The following is a 14,594-nucleotide window of genomic DNA, read 5'->3' on the forward strand; positions in this document are numbered from 1 at the left end:
AGCTAACTGGTGGCTTATGTGTAATATACCTGTGTTATTCTGTTTTGTCTTTTTTTTTACATCTCTAAAACAATCCATCACAGTAGCTGGCATTATCTGTCACCTACTTCTGCAGTTCAGGGAGAGGCTAATGTCTGCTGCCGTAAAAATGGTACATCTGACAGCACCATTAAAACACCCACTATAGTGCAGTCCTACAACTTTTCTCCATCTCCTTGACTTTACTTGCCAGATTGCCTCAGCTCCTGAACATGGCAACTGATACTGAGAGCTAAGGAAGGTAGTGGTTCTGTGTGGGAGACGTAAATAATAGCGGTGCTGTGACAAAGCAGAAAAAAGTGCTTAAACCCTACCTCCACCTGAAGCACCCTTCCATGGGATCACCCTCCACATGTGATCATTTCTATTTTTAAATGTTATATTTTCTAACGTGAGTCAGTTACCAATCTATTTCTGATCTGAGCAGGAAGGACAGCAGAACAACTTTAATCACAGCTGAACCAAAATTAGAACTGAAAATGGATCAGATCAGTTCGTCTATTTATACTAACCACCTTTAGATGTACCTATATGAGCCCATCAGAATAAAAGAGTATCCATTAAGCTCTCTCTGTAGCTACTGAGGATCAGAATTAAGTCTAAAGTGTCATTCAAAACACAGCTTAAACTGGGTGGTGGAAGGTGCTTGTTCAGTCCAAAGTGTTTACTTAGAAAACTGGCGAAATAATTCAATCAGTTAACCTGAATGATTGTCTAATGGATGCCTATAGTAACATGCCTACTCAAAGCAGATAAGATTTAAAGGAGGGCTGAACTTTGTGCAGATCAAAGCACACTGAAGCCCTTGTTAAGAGATGAACTTCTGCACAGGAGTACGGGGAGGATGGTGGACTAGATATGAGTCAGCAGTGAACTCCTGGAGGGACTGAAGGCCAACTGCATGCCAGACTGCATCAGCATAAGCAAAGCCAACATGCTAGAGAAAGCTGTTATTCCCCTCTGCTCAGCACTTGTGAGGCCACTGGCAGCCAGTTTTGGTGCTTGTACAAGAGAGATGCAGGCAAGCTGGAAGGAGTCCAGAGGCAGGCCACTAGGACGGCTAGGGGACTGGAGCTCATTAGATGAGCTGAAACTGGGGGTTTGTTTAGCTTTTGAGGAACCCAAATACAGTTTTTTTACCACCTACAGAGTAGTTACAGAGGACACAAAAGTAGGCGCTTTCCAAAGGTGCACAGTGGGAGAATGAAAGGCAATTCTGACTGTACAGGGACAAACATTCCTCACCATGGCAGAAGCTAAGCACTGCAGTAAGGCCTTAGAGAGGCTGTGGAAACACAAATCGTGGAGATTTTCAGAATAAAGCAGGGTAAGGCTCTGAATGTCTGAGATTAGCTGGGCCTTGATCAGGACTGTGCAAGAGATGACCTCCAAACAACCCCTCCAACCTAAATTCTTCTATGATTCTAAAACAGACTCACACATCATGCATACAAAAATACGTTAAACTGCATGAGATTATTAAAAACCAACGTAAGCTATTTTTTAATGGTCATGTCAATGGGTGATATCAGAAGCCTTTTTTTGATGGCAGAAAGAGATTATTTAGCTGCAGAAATGATACAGATGAAAAAGAATAAATGCTTAGTAATAATACTGTGATGTTATTCAGGATGTCTGAGTACTAGAAGATTGCCAAAATATTCTGGAAATGCAGCCAAGCACTAAGAAAGCAGATGTGAACTGATTAAAAATATTAAATGTTTGAGCCATGTTAAAACTGTGGAACGACTGTTTTCTCCATCTGCTGAAGCCCTGCTCCTGGTTTGTTTTTTTTCTTAAATAACCGGTGTGGCTTGTGACTCCTTTGGAAAACTTGCAAATAGACAACTACAGAACTACAGTAATCAATATCTTAAAAATACTGAAGTAGCCTGATGTAAAAAGGTATGAATTGAGGTGGGTAATATACAAACATGAATATTTTTGAAGAGCCCAAAAGACCAGTGTATTCTTAAGCACCAAGGTTGTCCTTAAAGCTAGTTGCGTGTAAGGAAAATACTTGTACAAAGGGGGGAGGGAACACTCAGTGTCTTTTTATCCAAGCTCCTGTGACTACTAATGACCCAGTTTCCAGATCAATTCAATACATGTAATATGGGCAGAGGGTTTACATGTGGAGCTTACACTTGCACATAGATAAATTTATAGATATATGTATAAATAAGCAATAGAGACAGCCACAGATGCAGCAAAATGCACAATGTGATTTCTTGTTTAGTTGCCTAGCAATAAAATCTGACTCTAGGAAGCAAACAAATACTGATTAGGGAATAGAACTATTTAAGGTATCTAATCTATCATGCAAAAAGAAATAGAAGGCTATTCAAGAAAGGAAAATGATAGGTGAGGAAAAAATCAATTCTATCCAGTGAAATCTATTTGGAGAATGTGTGATACAAAGGAGCTACAATATCTAAATTATGAAGAGATCAGTCTGTCGATATTTTTTCATTGTCCCCCTTCTTTCAGCAGAGTCTATTTTCATCTTGTCTAATGGATTTGGCTTTTGAATTGCTGTGTTTAACTTTGTCAAACCTTCTCAACAATTCAGGAGAATGAGATTTGTTTAAAATTCAGCTGGAGAAACATTACAGCATTTCTCTTCTTTGAAGACACTATGTGATAGCACCAGAAAATCTGGTGACATTTACTATGCTGGTGGAGAGGCAGAAGTCCATGCTTGTGCTGTATTTGGTATGAAGAGCTTTAAAATTGCCCTGATGCCTTTTAAAACATTTGTAAGGTATTTTCTCTCTGTGCAGTATTGTGTTTTCCTCTCAATATTTAAGAGGTAGAACAGGAAGGTCATAAGCCAAAGATAGGAAGCATACTCCAAATCCAGCACAGACTGGAAGTACTTCCTTCCGGAGTAGTACTTACACTGATCTTTTGCCCTTAAATCCTAAACTGAAATAGGTGAGTCTATTGTAAAATGGGGAAAACAGAGGCCACTGGATTTTATTCCAGTGCCACAAGCAAGGTGGACTTAAAACACACTATCCATGCATTATTCAAACCTGAACCGAGACAAGAGGCTCCTCTTTCTGTTATTTCCAACATTTCCTTATAATGTTCCTCAGCAAAACCATTAAATTTATACTTCCTAAGACTGCTGCTATTGGAGCTATCGCTGAACAATATTCATTCTGCTTGGGACCAATACAGTTTCATGATTCTCATTTGTCCTGTCACACACGCACAGATCTCCAGAGACTTCCTGTGTGACGTACTTACTTAGGGTTTGTCTACTCAAGGAAGTAAAAATAAAGGAAAAAAATAGTCTTAATTCAGAGCACAGTACCAACTCTGACGTAATTCCCAGTATAAACATTCTTACTGTAGAGAAAGCAAAGGCAGCTTTTCCCTCTCAGAATAGGGATTAAGCTGAACGAAACATTCCTAGTAAAATCCAAAGGTTTATTCATACTCCACAATGCAGTTCTATACAAGAAAAAAGCAAAGCAAGTTTCAGTATCGGAAGCAGCATATGTCTTCCATCTAGTCACGCATTTCCTGGTTCTTAAACATTCCCAAATTTCATGTAGGGGTAATTTTAGATACTGTACACAGCTTTGCATTTTGGCTTGAAAATATCCTTAGACTGTCTACAATGTTTGTACAGAATAGGTCATCATCTCACACTTAACGCTATTTTTTCCGTATATACAAGTCCTTAATTTCTTAGTCTTCCTTCCTTCATTGTACAGAATGCTATATAGATTAACTGACTACATACTAATTGGTCTTGTACTGTAGTTCCCTTGACTGTGTTACAGCAATGTGAAATACCCTTAGACAAGACATAAATCGTATTTATTATATGAAAGATCTCAAAGCAACAGGAGTTTACATGGCTGGTTTTTATGTGTTGTTCAGTTGTATCACTGCAATGATGAAAACTACACAATTACCTAGAAAACAAAAGCAGATCAAAATGAAGGGCAGGCTAGGGAAGATCTGGATACAGGAACTGCGGTAAGTAATTTGATCAGTATTAATTCACTGAGATACAAACTGGTTGTTTCAATACAATACTTTCTCTTTAGTAGAAACTGAAGTATTGACACGCCTACCTAAACACCTTTCTTCTCTATGCTAAAAAAAAATTAAAAGAACAGAATTCTTGTTCACGCACATCCCTTAGAAGATGCTAGTTGTTTGTAGAGATCTGTCAACAAAGAATAGAAGGACTGGGATGAAAAGCATTGTTCTCTTCTCACCTCTCACAAATCCTCAGAACAGTCTGACATTAAAGAAATCCATCAAAATTAACAATTTTTTTTTAATAATTGCATTAGGAAAAAAAAACCGTAGAGGTACTAGAGACACGAAGTTGACTGTGTTCTCTTGTTGATTCTTATTAGTTTCATACATATTCTAGGGTGCAAGCAGTTATTTTGAAGATTTTCCAAAAAGGGACAGATTGAATAGAAACCTCCAAGGTGGAAGTAATATCCTTCCACTAACTTCTTCATTTGGGTCAACATGGTCATCTTTGCATCTATTCTTATACTGTAAATACAAAATCCAACTTTCACATTTTTCTTCTCCCATTAGAAATAACAGCTTGAGCTATCAATTTCCCTGACGCATGCACCTGTAATTTGAGCTCTGCTCTTCACTCCCTTTTTTTAATTTTAATTTTGTCTGAGAAGTCCCAAGAAATGTAACACAGTAAGTTTGAACTCTTAATTTATTGTGAAAGTAATACACTGTAGAAACCAACTTTCGTGACTCCATTGCACTGTTGGCTGAAACTATATTAAAAGTTCTGCTACCAACTGCCTAAGAAAGACTGTCTAACTTGTACGATATATGGAAAGGAACAAGTATTTATGAATATGTTATAGTACTCACTGCTTGCAAACAAATCCATGTTGTCAATGCACAAGGCAACATATCTTACTCACTATATTCCAACAATAAAACATCATCCTGCGTTTGATATTTTCTAATGCTTCACACTGAACAGGAAACCAAAATACTTCATATTCCCAACTAAGATCAAGTGATCCTTGTAATTTAGTTACTGCACTGTGAAGAATGTGAAAGGTAAATGCTCTGTTGGCATTTTTATACTATCCATAACAAGTGTGACTATTATTTGTATCTTCTTATCTAAATTATACACCTGCAAATACCTAAGAAATTGTCTTAATAATTTAATTGGATAATTAAAAAAAAAGTTATACATATCATATATGTAACCCATCAAAAAGCCATCATTTAGTCTGGCCTAGTATCAAAGGTTATCAAAGTGCACCATAAATGTGATTTACAGTGTTGTAAGCAATTGTTACCATTTGTAATGACAAGGTCTGCATAACTCCTCCAGCTGAGTAAGAAAAAAGGCACCTTAGTGCAGACGCGTTTTGTGTGCTTACATGCAGTGCTTTGGAGATCTCCACTCACTGTCTGTGTAAGCATGCTTAAACCTGAGGAAGAGTGTTGTACTCTCTCACTGAAAGTAAAACATATCCATCCCATTTCCTGCGTTTGCTGTCCTATCAGTCAGGTAATCCTAAGGATTACCCTGCCTGTGAGGCAAGGAGCTTCTCCAGCAACATGTGCCCTTTGAACTCTCCCTTTTAAAAAGCAGTCCACGGAAGCAAAAATAAACATTATAGCAATCTGACTATAAATTCTTAGAAAGAGTTAAGTACAGTTGTTACCTATTTCAGTGATGCAAACTTGTTAATAAATAGCCACAACACCATACAATGGAAATGGCACCATATGAGGCCAGATCATCAATGGACGTCAAAAGGAAGCCAGCCATGTTCTCAGGAATTTTTGCCAGACAACTCCAATTGCATTAGTAGTGATTTCCCTTCAAGAGCTGAATGACAGCGATTCTGTGAGATGACAGCAAAAGTGACAATTTTGTTTCTCATAAAAGAAAGAACAGCTAGAAACATCAGTGCCAAACTTTTAAGACCACCTCTAGCAAGACCCAGGCGTGAGATTTCTGACATCAGTTTTGTTTCTTTGCTCTCCAATAAAATTCCTGGCTGCAAAGGCTTCATTTGAATCCTGTTTCTGAGAACTTGCCGGGTGTTATTTTCTTCTTTTTTTCCTCTTGTTAGCTGACTGAACCCCAAGGAAAACAATGAATGCTTCTTAGTAATATTTACAAGGATTACAAAAAAAAAAAATCTAAATTTCATCAAGTATAGTAAATAGAGAATATTCTTAATATGATGTCATATCTGGGAAACTCTAATGCCACAGTTATACTCTGCATTTTTTAAGGAAGCCTGAAAACATCTTTTAGATTCTTTCTGCCTGAAACATGTAGATCAATTAAATAATATTTTGAATATAGTTAATAGTTTGATAAATGGCTGATCAAACTTTACCGTACGAACTAGAGTACGTCTTCTGTTGAAGTGTCCTTTGTCTTGATAAAGGCTTGTATCTCACAAAGCCCATCTGTACTGCAAAGATTTCTAGAAAGAGATCCTCCATCAGAATGGAGGAAGTCACTAGTAAGTTTAATATTTCAGTGGCACAAATACCAGTTCTTCTAATGCAGTTATCTCCCTCAGAATTTCTGCAGATCTGGGTGGTCCTGTCAGCAAGCGTGAACATGAGTAGCAATTCCTTTTAGAAGATATTTGCCCTTATTTCCATTGAGAAGTGTACATATTCTCCAGCAAGTAGAGAGTTAAATTTCCTGTCCAGTTTTCACACAGGTGTTCAAAGTAGGTTAATGAGGCTGCATTTGAGATAAGATACAAAGTTGTAGAGGATCTATGCAACTTCCATAAAGGAGAGAAGGGCCTTTGGAAGAAATGTCCAACTCATAGTAGAACACATGCACAGGTACGTTTTGGTCTTGTTGGATTTGGTTTAGTTTTTTATTTATTTATTCGCTTATTTTTTTATTTGCCTGTCTGCTTCTGTAGCAGTTTTGCTGTATTTTCAGCAGGATGAGATTTGTTACTGATAAAATCTGCATTCTATTACTTGGCTTCTACCCTTTACTGTTAAGACAGTAAAGACAAACAGGCACAGGGGAGCATGCACCCCAAATTCGCTTCTAATCAATTCAAATGCAATAGAACAGCTCTGGGTATCTTTCTTTGTCTTTCTTTTTGTTGTATGGCTGCTAATAATTCTACCATGGAGAGCAAAGTGACTATTGGTCCCTTTAACTGTGATATTCTTGAAGAAAATATCATTTCTGCAAATAACTCTTTATTTTATGTTTATGAGAAAAATGCAAGTCGGGAAAAGGTGAAAATGAAAAAAATGAGCTCCTTCCCTACCCCTGAATACCATACATAGACTAAGACATTGCTATTTATGTGGGAGCAACGTGCCATTTGTTCAACCTTTCACAAACGTTGGTAGACAGTGTTATCAAAACAAGTTGTTCTTTTGTTGATTTCTTTTTGTACGTATTCCAGTTAAAACCGTGAGCTTTGATTGCTGAGAACTATAACCTAAGATTACTGAAAGAGGGAAAGTTTTACAAGGACTCAGGGAATATAGCTATTGTTTCACCTTAAAAGTAGACAGCTGTAAGCATTTACATAAAAGAGGAAAAAAAGCTTTGCTGATGTTCTTGGCTTTCTCTGTTGGTATACACAGGAAAAATAATCTGGGTTATCTTTTAAAATTATCTATTAATTTATCTATTAAACTGTACTGTATTTCTGAACAGATATTACTGGTCAAAAAGAGCTTGGTTAAACTGTTTTCCTTAATTTACTTAGAAAATGCTTTATAATTATTTGATTTAGGACACATGGCTGAAAGTAGCCCTGGTCTAAGTTTAATTAATCTGTAAACGCATTGCATTTGGACTCAGCTTTCAGAGCGCTCTCTTGCTGACTTATTTTTTATCAAGGAAGTCCAGAAACAATCTCCCAGTTAGAGATTCTTGTGATTATAAGCATGTTACAGTAAGCATACACGCAGATCACCTTTCCTTTCTGTTCACCTTGCAAGCCTTCATGAGATTGCTCCCCAACCATAAGATAGCAATTCCTGCTATTCCCACAGCTGCATGTGAGACTGTTGCCAGGTGGCAAGGCGATGTTGGCTCAGAACCAGTTTTTCCTAATCATCTGTTTTCAGACCTACCAATTTGTCTCAAAATTGCACAAGAGAGAATCTGAACAAATGGGCTCGTGTTATTTATATACATTTCTGAGGTCTTTATATCTTTTGTTTGCTACCATTTATTTCCTGAATTCATTATATTTATGAAGCTGGCTAATCTAAAATTATCCTATGGTATTGGAATGACTTGGATTGCCCCAGGAAATTAAGTATTTTCAATCCACAGAACACATTTAACATTTCCTTTCTTAAGTATTGCTGTATGGCATAAAATCATGTCGCGTGAGGACAGAAATGCCTACTGGTTAATAAAAGCTATCTTCAGAGTCAGTTCTCTGTCTCTCATAGTATCTGAAGGTCTTCATGTTTTTGGCCTGATTCAGGCCCCATTTTATAAGCAGCAATTTGGATACGAAGGAGAAAAAGCTTTCTATGTAGTTCACCAAAATAGGGCAAAATAATAATTTCAATGAGTATTTGCTTTAAGTGGACTAAGGAATGAAGAATGCCAATATAAAAGCATTCTGTAGGAATGCAGAACAGCATACTGTAAGTAGACTGGATATAACAAAGAGAAACAGAGCAAACAGTGAAAATGCTATTACAATCTAATGGTTTAATTTTCTTGCACCTAATTAAAAATACAGATTTGTAATAAAATGCTCATAAGGGTATTGAACTTTTTGAACAAGTAGAGAGGGAAAACTACATTTTGCTGACTTCCAAATGGTTGAACTGGATTTGCAAATATTTGTGACTGATTTCACTGTATTTTTTTTTCTTCCTCTTGATGACAAAAAAAATGCAAAGTAGCTTTTCTTTCTGTTCTTTTTAACTCGGGTGGATCTTTGATTCCCAAATAACAGAAGATCCGGCCTTTTAGAAAACCTAGTAGATTATTAACATCATTAATATAAATTATATTAACAGCAACCATTTAACAACTGCCCATATACAAGTAGTACCTTAAGCTGCAGCAAGACATGCCACATTTCTGCCAGTGGAATAGCAAGGCAAGCAGCAAGGATTAGCTAACTGTAACCAAAAAACCCCTACTCTACAAGCAACTAAAAATATATACATGTCCTGTGAGGTTCCTACCCACACACCCCCACACAAAATGTGATATAACATTTTCTGCAATGAAAAAGGAAATACAAAATTACTTTGATAATACCAAATGCCACGGTTTAAGAATAACTAGTGTTTTCTTATCCATGCTTCTGTTTTCATCAGCAATATGTTTCTATAAAGAAAAGAGTAATGCAGTACAATGGGACACTCTGATGTCTTCCGACTCAATTAGTTGGAAGAGTAATTAGTATTCAGCTCCATTAGGCATTTATGATTATGATAAGTATTTCATATAGAATAAGACTTGCACAAAATGACTTAAGCAGGCATACGACAATGCCATCAAGCCAGAACACTTTAAAACTGGTACATGGATTATTACTTCTTAAACACTGTGCAATTAAATCACAGAATTCACTGAAATATCATATTAGAGGTATCTAAAAAGTGTCAAAGTAAGAAATTAACCTTAGCTAGACATTAGAATACTAATAACTACAAAATTTACAACAGTTAAACATGCTTCTAGGTAATTTAAACATTAATTGGCAGGGCTAAGAGAAAGCGAAGCTTTTTTTTTTTCTTCACAAATAATGAAAACAGCACATTTTAAAGCTGCCTTACCTTACTGTAAATGTAGTGCTAGCCAATGTCAGAAGGAGAAAATTGCACAGTGCTGTTTGGCACTCTTAGTCAGCTGATCCTAAAGAATATGAACAAATCTGTCACTTTAGAGGCTCGAGAATGTAAAACATTTGCAGTTTACGTGAGTCATCGAACTAGACCCACTGAGAAGATGGTCATTGTTTGCGGGATGTTTCCTCTGGAAATACGTATGAAAGTTAATGATGACTGCACATTAATACAGTTACATTGCCTGAGAATACTCACTCTTCTAAACAGAACTGTGAAAGCAAAGCAAGCTGGACTGATAGGGGCATCACCTCCCTTTCCTTGTCTGTGTAAATGTTCACTGATGAAATATCACTGTCTTTTATATCTGAGCATTCTAGGCAGTTTCACTGGCGAACTATAAAAGTGACACTCCAAATATCTTCACAAGCTTCTGATAAATAACCATCATAAGAATCCTATCAAACTGTAACTATCAGTTGAATTGTTATACATGTCGTGAATCTTCAGGGCCTAGAGAAGAGAACATGTAGAAATGTTTAAAATATACCCAATTAAAAATCTGAAGGGCTGGTCCTGAGCAGCAGGAAATATGGATGCTGAATTGAGGTATAAGGAACCAGCATTTCAGAAAGTAACTACAAAGGATTTTGCAACAGGAAAACAGAGAAGAGATATTCCAGGTAGTTAGAAGTCCTCCGCTGTTTAGAAGGGTTAGAAAGCTCTTGCCTCAGTCAGCGTCAGCCTCGCTAAAGGTCATATTCTATGAGAAGTTTAATACCAATAAATACTCTTTAAATAAAAGAGAACAACCACTAAGCTTCCTGAAATGCTTTCATACCATCCGTGCTACATTATACAAAGTACACACATAATCAATATATTTGTGCATTTGTCCAAAGCACAGGGCAAGCAATTTATAATACTGCATCTATACAGTATAAATTGGTTCGCTACTGACAGCATTCCTCCTCAGCAGAAATGAAAAGTAAAGTTGTTTAAACAAAAAATACAGGTATGTTTTTCAGATTTTCTGTTTGTTTCCCCAGCTCTCCTTTCTACAGTTCAGCCACATTTGAGGCAAACTTCCGTCACTGGAAAGTCTATTTAAATGTTGGTGCCAGTTGCTTCGGTCATGGGTCAGGAGCTATACCTTGCTTTGGAAACACTGAGAGTCACAGGAAAAGGCAGATGGAAAAGCTGTTTAGAAACTAAGAAGACGGGAGGTGATCATGTTGGGGACGTTAGTGTGGAGTAAACTAGTATGTTGTTTTGGTGAATTATTCTTAAGTAATTCTCTATTTAGTTAACATTATGTACATGTCTGCACTTCATAATGGGGCACTCTGCATAAAACCCAACCTAGCCAGATCCACAACCAGTACGGCAGCATTAATAAAGTGATGAGGTGCACCCTGTCATCAGGACTCCGTCTGGAATCTCCACCCAGCAGTGCTCAGCTCTGTAATCTCTGCAGTGCAACCTCCTGCATAGGATAAACCACAGCAATTCCAGCTTTGCACTAGTAAGGAAAATCTCCCGGAATTGCCAAGCTCCTTTCCCACATTGTGTGGGTTGTTTTGGTAGATGAGAAGCAGGCATTCTAGGTTCTGAGCTATGCCATATGCACAGCAAGGGACATATCTCTTCCTCTCGGGCAGATGCTGTATCTGTGGCAGCAAATCATTCCTGCGCCACAAGATCTGCAACACAGGAGGTTCCTCACAACGCTTCCTTAAAGATCAGCCCTCTCCCCCACAAAACTAGTGGTAGTGATTCTGCAAGTTCAGACTGGCAGGGACCAACCCAGAAACACCACTGTACCCACTGTAAAACAGTTCCTTTGAATTAAAGCAGTGCTGATGTTCAGGATAAGGGCTAGAGAAAAAAAATGGTAGCAAGAAAGTGGGAAAATACAGAGCCAAAAAAAAAAAAAAAAAATTGGCAATGTGCAAAAGTGACTGATAGGTGAAAGGTGATACCTGACAACTTTAAAATTCCATTTACTGATTTTTGAGAGTCAAGATGATAAATTGAAGAAAAAAGTTAAATTTCTTACTGAATTCCTGTATGAGCGATTGGGCTGTTAGATTCTCAGACAAGAATAATGACGTGTCTACCACATTAGTTTATGAAATTCAAGAAGCAGGATAGATGTATAAAATAGAAGGGATTTCCTAAGCACTTTTCTCCTCTGTACCACAGTTCATTGCTTTCATCAATTGTGCTAGTGCAGCTGGTCGATGAGGCTGGCACACAGATCTGAGGGAAAACTGTGAGTAGCCAAGCACAGAAACTTCTTGTGTTCCAACCCACTGAAACCAGCACGACCTATGGAACAACGCATATCCTGCTGATCTAAATATAATGCAGGAATGAGGCCTAAAAAAAAAATAAATCAGTTTTAGGAAAACCATGATCATTTGCTGCTATCTTCTTACTGAGCAAATGGCTGCTGCTTTTTGCAGTTTTTATACTAATAAGCATTTTATAGTATGTTTTAAAATAAACAAAAAGGTGATGCTTTAGAAAGGTGATGCTTTAGTCTGTCAATATGCACCTGACAAACTTTGTTCTGTTGTTTTGCAGGTTTTCTGCTCTTCCAATTTATTTATTTATTTATTTTTAAGAGAGAAATTCTCCATAATTTTAGTTGTGGGGTTCTCCCCTACGGCAGCATTGGAATACTTATGCCACAAACACTCCATGAGAATATTCTGCCAACCACTGCAAAACAAAATCTTTTCACTTTGGTGTTTAAGATTTACAATAATTTTTATTATACTTTTTGATAAATATTTCTTTGAATAACATCAGGCCTTGCTGTGTATATGGAATTCACACAGAATTCTATTTATTTCAGTGGGGTTCTGCACAGTTCTCATCTTGAAGATTCACATGCAAGGCCCAAGTTTTCACAGTCATCTGACTATTGTTAAATGTAGAAAAGTGTAATTATATAAAAGTTCTAGCATGAAAAGTACCACTCACCGTTATGTTCACCCTTACACACCTTCTGTGTACGGAGAACTTAGTTTCAGATATCTTAGTCAAGATTCTGCATAAGGTAATCTGATAAGTAAACTGTTCTTAATGTTTATGTGCATGAGATAGGTTTCCCTATCTTGAACAAATTTCATCCTAGATAAGATGAGAACTCGCGCATGACAGCACTCTTTGGGCCTTCTATGAGTCTTGGGACATAGTGGCACATCGTGTTGAAAGCAGTAGGAATGAGGTTGGCTCTGGGACACTGGAAGTTCTGAAATACCATTTGCTTGGACACGCAGGCTATGTGGTTCATGTGTTATTATACGTATCCCTTTCACTCAGTCATCTAAATCATGAGTCACACCAACTGAAAGCGGAAGGTGTATGTGTGGATGTTTTGTTGTACAGCTTGTGCAGCCCTTGCTTTCTGCCGTTTCCCACTTAAGAACCTTGATTCTCGGCGAGTGCAGGCAGCTATTACCTCAGCAACAATGTAGCTATGATGGTTAAAGCCTAACCTCATTCTGAAAGTCTTTGCGAACCTCCCAGGAGTCCAGCTTCCACCTACAGCTAAAAGCCGAGCCATCTTTGTTTTGTTTAACAGAGAAGGAGCAAGAAAGCCCCACCAACTATGTGCTTAGTACAGTAAATATGTAAAAATGGCTCTTACGTGTGAGACGGCTGGTCGTTCAGGGGCTGCCTGCAGGATGCCTTGCCGTGTGTATGTCAGTTAAAAGCTAAAAGCACACACAGAGATGCAAATAGCTTTCAAATCCAGAAAGCTAAACCTGAAATTAGATCTGCACAGACAGGCTTTTGGAGCTCAAATAGTAGGTCTCCTCCTTGGATCTGACTGCAAGCTCAGGCCACAGCCGTCTGCTGATGTTTCACCACAGCCTCACATGAATCTGAAATGTGGTTTGAGTGAAGGGAAACTTACGTTTAAGAAAAGCAAAAAGCTAACATACACATGTATAAAAATACCCCTTCTATGACTGTGACAGAACTCACGCTCTAGAACTGGGATTTCAGTGATGGTTGCAGCACACGAACAAACAGCAGAGAAGACAGGCAGCCAAGGTGCCGCCATTTAAGCGGGTACGCCACTTGCGCATGTTTCCCTTCTCCCTTAGGCATTATGGCCACTCTTGCGGCGTAACTGCTTTCGCGAATACGGGTGCTGCACTGCGGCGATGGCACAGTTCAACCAAACTTCCTCCCTCCTCCTCCCACTTGGACGTTAAGCCCTCCCCCTTCCTGCGTTGTGATTGGCCAGACAGGCGGAGCCCTTCGCGGCGATTGGCGGCGGCTGGCAGGAGGTGGGGTAGGTTGCGTGAAGGTAATAAAGTTAGTGGGGCTGGCTCGGTGCGCGCTAGACGCGGCGGCGAGTCGGCTCTCTATGGAGGTGGCGGAGGGCAGTGTTGGGCGGTTGCTGCTTCTGCTGTGGTGACTCGGAGACTCGCCCTGCTCCGCGCGCTCCCCCCTTCCCCTCCCCAGCCCCGGTCCCCGGCTCCCTTCCCCTCCCTCCCCTTCTCTTGCCTCTTCCCCTGCCCTTAGTAGCCGCCGGGACCCGGGGAAGTGGACAAGGCCTTAGGGAAGGTGAGCAATTCGGGCGTGGCGGGAGAGCGGTTGGGGCCTGGAAGGGAGCGGATACCGCTGCAGCCGCCGCTTAAAATGGCGGCTGACCGAGTGGCCGCCATTTTCTCGGCGGCTTCTTCTGTCTTTCTTGCGCACAAAATGGCGGCCGGGGCCGGTGGCAGCTTTCG

The 14,594-nt window shown here is 39.0% G+C and overlaps 1 long non-coding RNA gene across 9 annotated transcripts in view; it reads right to left on the bottom strand.

Moving 5' to 3' along the window:
- Positions 1-13,965, bottom strand: part of LOC110400788 — a 264,387-nt gene extending 250,422 nt beyond the window's left edge. For 5 of the 9 annotated variants that reach the window (XR_002440071.1, XR_002440069.1, XR_002440068.1 and 2 more), the window contains exons 1-2: positions 13,840-13,965; positions 9,829-9,907 (exon numbers count right to left, since the gene is read on the bottom strand). This is a non-coding gene — a long non-coding RNA (uncharacterized LOC110400788). The other 4 variants (XR_002440073.1, XR_002440072.1, XR_002440075.1 and 1 more) reach the window with 4 other exon arrangements.

Source organism: Numida meleagris, chromosome 6 (genome assembly GCF_002078875.1).
Source record: "Numida meleagris isolate 19003 breed g44 Domestic line chromosome 6, NumMel1.0, whole genome shotgun sequence".
Taxonomy (NCBI): domain Eukaryota; kingdom Metazoa; phylum Chordata; class Aves; order Galliformes; family Numididae; genus Numida; species Numida meleagris.